Source organism: Podarcis liolepis (genome assembly GCF_965112155.1).
Source record: "Podarcis liolepis genome assembly, chromosome: 6".
NCBI classification, from domain to species: domain Eukaryota; kingdom Metazoa; phylum Chordata; class Lepidosauria; order Squamata; family Lacertidae; genus Podarcis; species Podarcis liolepis.
Genome location: NC_139559.1, coordinates 27,855,683 through 27,862,387, shown reverse-complemented (window position 1 = coordinate 27,862,387; position 6,705 = coordinate 27,855,683). Strand labels below are relative to the sequence as shown.

Sequence of the window (6,705 nt, the reverse complement as noted above, 5' to 3'; positions counted from 1 at the left end):
GGCCCGTGGACGGTCCGGGAATCAGCGTGTTTTTACATGAGCAGAATGTGTCCTTTTATTTAAAATGCATCTCTGGGTTATTTGTGGGGCATAGGAATTCATTCATATTTTTTAATAATAATAATAATAGTCCAGTCCCCCCCACAAGGTCTGAGGGACAGTGGACCAGCCCCCTGCTGAAAAAGTTTGCTGACCCCTGATTTAGATGATGCTTTCTAGTCATTGCAGACTACAACTCCTATCAGCCCCAAACCAGCACAATCCCTAGCCAGGGATGATGGGAGTTGATTTAGATGATGCCCATATAGCAGGCACCACTCTGGAAAAGGAAGACTTCTTGTTTTCGAGAGGAGAAATTTCTCTTCTAAGGTGTCATTTGCCACCCACAGTTTCTGTAAGTACTTGTGTTTCAAACAATTTACACTTTTTTAAAAGGGTTGGATGAGGGGTGGGTGAGCCTACGGCCTTCCAAATGGTGTTTGACTCCAAATCCCATCATCCCTGACCACTGGCCATGCTGGCTGGAGCTGATGGGAGGTGGCGTCCAACAGCATCCAAAGCACCACAAGTTCCCCATCCCCACTTTAAAGTCAAGCACACTGATCAACTGCCTGAATTTAGTTCAGGCCAGATTGCAACCAGCCAGGTGGCACCTCTAAGGCCATCACTCGTGATTCATGTGCTGAATAAAAAAGCTGTAAGAAAAAGTTGGGTTGAAGATCTAAATACATTCACCTGGACAGTGTGGGACACAGAATTGTACTGTCAAATATGATCACAACCCTGAAGACAGCAAGAGCAAAGCAACTCCTTCTATAATCTGCTCAGCGTCCACCTCAGGCAGCAACCAAGTGACAAACACCAAAATAATGAATGAATGAATGAATGAATGAATGAATGAGACTAGTTACCTATCTACTCTGGTTTAGGAAGCATTCTTGGTGCCTCCTGAACTTATGTTGCCCCTCCAAAGAAGTCAGTCCAATAAAAAGGTATAATCTTACCCATTTTGCACCTCTGATTCTTTATACATACCAGAGTCCTAAAGTTAAAAATATCACAGCTCATACTTTTTAGTCACTACACAATACCCTTCAGTATCTATCACACTACTTCAGTACAAATGTGCACCTACTGCTGCAGATGAAATGACACCTGCTCTATAAAACTACACTATTCACCAGTAAGTCCTGCTTTATGGCAGCATGCCTCATACAGGTGCTCTTATTATGTTCCAGCAGTTTTACTGCAGTGTTTGCAGCACTTGGATTCAGGTCATACATACACACGTAGCTTTCAGGCAGCAGTAAATTGCTGCATCATCATTTCAGAGACACAAGAATTCTGAGCTTGGCTCAACAAGCAGAGGAAGAGAGAGAGAGAAAGAAGTTGAGAAGAAAAGTCATGTTTCTTGAAGCAAGTCCCATTGTTTTCAAGGAGGGATACTCTCAAACTAACATATGTAGGATTGCACCATAATAATAATAATAATAATAATAATAATAATAATAATAGTAATAATGCCTCAGATCTTTGCAAGGAGTTTTAAAATTGATGCACAATCAGTAGCTAATCTCAGGAGAGCCCCAGACCATTTCTGCTGTTATTTCAGGACACCACCAGAAGCACAGCCACATGTTCTTTCAGACATAAAATGGGGACCTTGCATTCAAATTCTCACCTAGCCTATGTGCTGGCCAAATTTGCCTTGAGTTTTCTACCCTAAGTAAATGTATAGCTCTACAGTCATTGTCCAGCATGCATTAACAAGCGGAATACTGGGTCCTAGGAGAGCTGGCCAACACAAAAGTATTCACTTGGCCTTCCAATCTAAACCATTACATGCTTGCTCCTTCCCCAACCCAGTGAGATGCAGGAAGACAACATGCTGGGATGACCCAAAATGCCCCTCCTTGATTATTGCAAGGGCCATGGGAACAGCATGGGCTGCCAATTCACCAACAGCAAGCATGCCACTAACTGATTATTCTCACGGCAGTCTGCCCTATGGCTCGTCCCACATAGGCGCTATGAAGTTCCAAGGCACATGCAACCAGCTGTCTTGTGTCTCTTAGCTAGGAGCTTTCTGGAGGCGGGTCAGGCTTAAACAGATTCGGAAAAATAAATGAGACAGCCAGCGCCAGCAGGAAAAGAGAAGCCAAAAGGAGTGGGGAGACTGGCTCAAACTGTAAGCCATGCATGCTAACAAGAAGCCCAAAGTCCACGTTCTCCCTGCATCATCCAGCTGAGCCAGACAGATGCAGACTGGGCTTAGCCAGCTTTGCAAAACAGCACTGAGTAGTGGCAAACACTGCTTAGGACCAACACTAGTCTAGGCATATACGAATGCCCATTGACAAAGGTTGCATTCAGGCTGACAGAGGCTGCCCAACTGAACCAGCAGCCAATCCTGTTGCAGGCAATCAACAGGGCACTGTCCCTTTCTCCTGCTGCAGCCTCAGCCCAGGGCATGTGCCATATAAGGCTACAAGGTAAAGCTTTCAGTACAAAGAACCTGCTGCAGGCGTCAGCATCACTTTAGACAGGCCTACATAGATGGAGATGTCTGTTGGCAAAACTGCTGTGAACATTCTCCAGTTAATAAAAATGGTGGCTTGTCTGCCAGGGAGACTACAGTGGCAAGGATTCCCTGTGCACAGAAACAGAAGGAGGAGAGAACACCCTCAAAGGAAGAATGGCTGATGAAAATCTTGGAATATACAGAGAAGACAAAACAGACAGCACTGATAAAAGATACAAATCTAGAATCCTTTTAAAAAGACTGGAAACCCTTTCTGCTCTATATAAAAAAATTATTACCCATATTTCAAACGTAAGAAAACATCAGAATATATTCTAAAAACATGTTAAGAGAGGACAAATTACCCATATTTCAAATGTAAGAAAACATCAGAATATATTTTAAAAACATGTTAAGAGAGAATGAAATTAGATAAGACAGAAACTAAAAATGCAATTGTATGTAATTTGGGTTATAAACATTGATATTGGTTGAGCAGGAAGTTACTAGTTTTGTTGAACTGGAATATAACTGTTGAGTAACAAATGTAACTTTCTATATGGGAAAAAGAATAAGATATTATAAAAAAGAAAATGATGGCCAAAAGGCCCTATGGAATCTATCTCTGTGGTTCAGGCTTACTCTCCCTAGCAGACAAGCCACCTTTTTTATTAACTGGGGAATGTTCACAGCAGTTTTGCCAACTATGCTGGGTTCACATCACCGTGACAGCTGGTAGGGTAGGGTTCAGACTACATTCTCCTCTGAAATCACTGGGCATGGTGGAAATGATAATAATAATAATAATAATAATAATAATAATAATAATAATAATAATTTATTTATACCCTGCCCAAGTGGCTGGGTTTCCCCAGCCACTCAGGGCAGCTTACAGTGAATATAAAAACATAGTAAAACATCAAACATTAAACCTTCCTGAAACACGTCTGCCTTCTAGAAGTTGGGTAGTTCTTTATCTCCTTGACATGTGATGGAGGGCGTTCCACAGGGAGGGCTGTAGGATGGAGTGGAAGGTGGGCTGCTCCCTTAACTTAAAGAGTTTGGAGCATGGAGAGAATTTAACACCCGATTGCTGCAAGTGCCAGCCCCCAACCTAAGCACAATAGTACCTTAAAAAAATAAGGAGATGTGTTAGGGTTTGTGTAGGGCTCCTGAGAAGAACTGGTGTTTGCAAAGCAATCTGTACCATCAAGTCCTGAACCAGAATTCTGCTATATATATATAGCACTCAAGGCTGGTGTGAGAGGTTTGGCCTTGGATACTTTTAGCACTTGCAACCAGGCCTCTGCCATTGTTAGGTGTGAAATCAGGTCAACTCCAAAGGACTGGAAGCTGACTAAGGCCATCCTCTGATCCATGTTCCATTTCCATACAACTCCACAGCTGCAATGAAGAAAGTCAGGTGAAGGGTCTCCCATTGCGGAATAAAGGCCAAACTTGGTAAGGCAGGTAAAATATCTGTGATTGCCCACTCCTGACATTTTTTAATGGAAGGGAGAAAAAAAGGTGGAAAAGGTGCTTGTATGGTTTACCCTGTTGTGCAAATTACAGCTGGCAGGGATTTCAACTGGGGAAGGGGTGAATAGAAGAAAGGCTTAATCCCATCCCCCTCTCATGAGCATCACCCAGATTAGCCTGTCACCTGCCACTTTAGAACGTGCATATATATATATATATATATATATATATATATATGCAGGTTTTGGTGTCCTCGGGTGTCTTCCAAAACCTGCATTCCTGTACCCGTGAAAATCTACGAAAACATATATATATATATATATATATGGAGATCCAATCATAGATTTTCCTTCACATCATCCAATTTGTCTTCTGGAAGCCTGAAGACATCCTGGCTGAACACCATTTCATTTAGGGATCTCTTTAGACAGACAGCTAACCTGCAGCACGGCTCAGTGAAACAAACAAAACAAGCAATTATTGGCAAGGGGAAGTATTAGCTTGCACTGCAGCAAAAACAACAGACAGCCTTGTGGCACCCTAAGAAGACTACACAAATATATTATGACATTTATAACATTTCTTCATCGTGAACACAGGAAAAAAAGGAAAAGGTCCAGATATAGTAACTGCAGGATATTCACCCAGTTTAGTTACTGAGCCAGTTCCAAAGGTCCAGAAAACTTCCTTTTAAACCCATAATAGGACACAAATTGGATGCTGTGAATGAATGAAAAACTTGCACCTGCTGAAACATTCACCCAATGCTGTAAACTGGGGGGGTGGGGTGGGGGGCTAGCCCTGGGTGAAGCCTCCATTGAGGCTCCCAGCCTGTATGCGTGTGCAAATGTGTGTGACGTAGGTATCAAACTGGATATTGACTTGGGTGAAATAAAGCCTAGCTTTGCCCCTGGATTCACCTAACCAGCCCCATCACTGGAAGCCCTGAACAATAGGGTTTCCTCGCTTCCACCACACCTCCTGCAAAATTGGTTTGGGAGTGGGTCAGGAGAACCCTCCGACCAGTTTGTGGGGAAAGAAAGCATCACTCCGTCTGGCAAGCTGGAATGCCTGCGCAGACAGGACAATGGGAAGAACACAATGCTGAACTGTACCCATAAATTCCAAGCACCACACTCCACTCTGTTTTTGGTTGTCAGTATAACGGGCCCATCCATCTGCAAATTCAGGGATGGCATCAGCCACACAGCAGTTCTGAACTTTGTTCAACAGAAAGCAAACTTACTGCACTCTCTGATATGAATGATGTTTCGAAATGAAGGAAAACTGCACTTTCCCCTGGAAGGTTAAGGGAGCGCTTAATTTTCGTAGGCTAATATCCACATTTTATTATTTACTGACTGACTGATTAGAATAATTTCTTTACTACTTTTCATTTAAAAAACAAATCCCAAGGTGATTAGCAACCATAAAACAACAACAAAATTAAGCATACAAATTCAACATCACAATTATAGAACTAGAGTGGTTGAAAGCTGGCACTGATGGTCTGGAAATGCCCGTGCAAAAACAGTGGGTTTTTAGTGCATGACAGAAACAGACCACCACTGACTTACGGCAAAGAGCTCATTCCAAAGAGTAGGTGCCACCTCCGAAAAGGCCTGCTTCTACATTGCTCCAATACAGAGTTGTGCAGGTTGCAGCCCAGCAAAAAGGACTTCCTCCAAACATCTTGGTGAACAATGCTCAGATAACATTACAGAGGTCCTAATGTGTTGAAATTGACTCCTGTTTAACTGTTCCTTAGCCTTTAACCACAGGCTGACTCCCTTCCTTGTAGTATGTGGGTCACTGGTGAAAGGAGCATATTTTCATGTTTCAACTCAAGATGCTTTCTTCCAGCTCAGTAAATACTAATCCCCTTTGAAACTATTATCACATAACTTCTTCTGTTTGTAAGAGCATAAAAGAGCCCTGCTGGAGCATGTCAGCGGCTCATCTAGTCTAACAAGGTGGCCAACCAGAGGTCTCTAAAAAGCTCTTAAGTAGGATCTCAGTGCAACTGCACGCTCCTCACTTGCAGTTCCCAGCAACTGGGATTGCAAATGGCAGTAGAACATAGCCATTCTGGCTAGTAGCCAGTGACTGCCTTAACCTCCATGAATTTGTCTAATTCTGCTTTAAGTTGGTGACCATCACTATATCTTGTGAGAGCGAGTTTCAGTGTTTGATGATGTGTTGTGCAAAGAGGTATGGGATGAAGTTGCCGCAAATACTGTAACTCATGCAAACTCTCCTTTGAAAAATCTACTATGGATCAACACTGTCTCACCGGTGTCAGGGATGTCACAATATAAGAGAGGGAGGACTAATCTGCTGCTGCTCCCTGCTCCACTCTTTGCCTGCCCTCCATTCCCCCCAGCTGTGGGGCAACGAAGGCGTTCTGTTTACTCTTGCAACTAGGGAGAGGAAGATGAGTGAAAGGACTAAGGGAGAAGCAGGCTAGGAAAAGCCACATCTCTATCCTCCGTCATAGCTGAGGGGCTGTCCCTTTAAATCAGGGATGGGGAATCTCTGGCCCATGGCCTGTTACAGTCCTTAGAGGGCACCCATTTGGTACTGAGGCCTCTGCTCCTTGCTCACAACCTCATTTTTTACTATGCCGCCACAGACGGAAGGGGAAAGCAGCAAATTGCAGGTGTGGCCCACTTTCCCCCACTCTTGCCTTGCCTTACTTATCCCAC

The 6,705-nt window shown here is 43.4% G+C and overlaps 3 protein-coding genes across 16 annotated transcripts in view; all 3 read right to left on the bottom strand.

Annotated features, from left to right (window-relative positions):
* Positions 1–6,705, bottom strand: part of LOC310709034 (uncharacterized protein) — a 431,701-nt gene that overhangs the window by 30,174 nt on the left and 394,822 nt on the right. The window lies entirely within an intron of this gene.
* Positions 1–6,705, bottom strand: part of LOC310709079 (tigger transposable element-derived protein 1-like) — an 877,074-nt gene that overhangs the window by 751,609 nt on the left and 118,760 nt on the right. The gene's annotated exons all lie outside the window — the stretch shown is intronic.
* The window catches only part of EPB41L1 (erythrocyte membrane protein band 4.1 like 1), a 183,734-nt gene that overhangs the window by 94,748 nt on the left and 82,281 nt on the right, over positions 1–6,705 (bottom strand). Inside the window, exon 1 of one of the 14 annotated variants that reach the window (XM_083507867.1) lies at positions 4,926–5,069. The exons of the other annotated variants lie outside the window; for them this stretch is intronic. The gene's annotated coding sequence lies outside the window, so the exon portion shown is untranslated. Of the gene's footprint in view, positions 1–4,925; positions 5,070–6,705 lie in introns of those variants that run through there. 14 annotated transcript variants of the gene reach the window in all.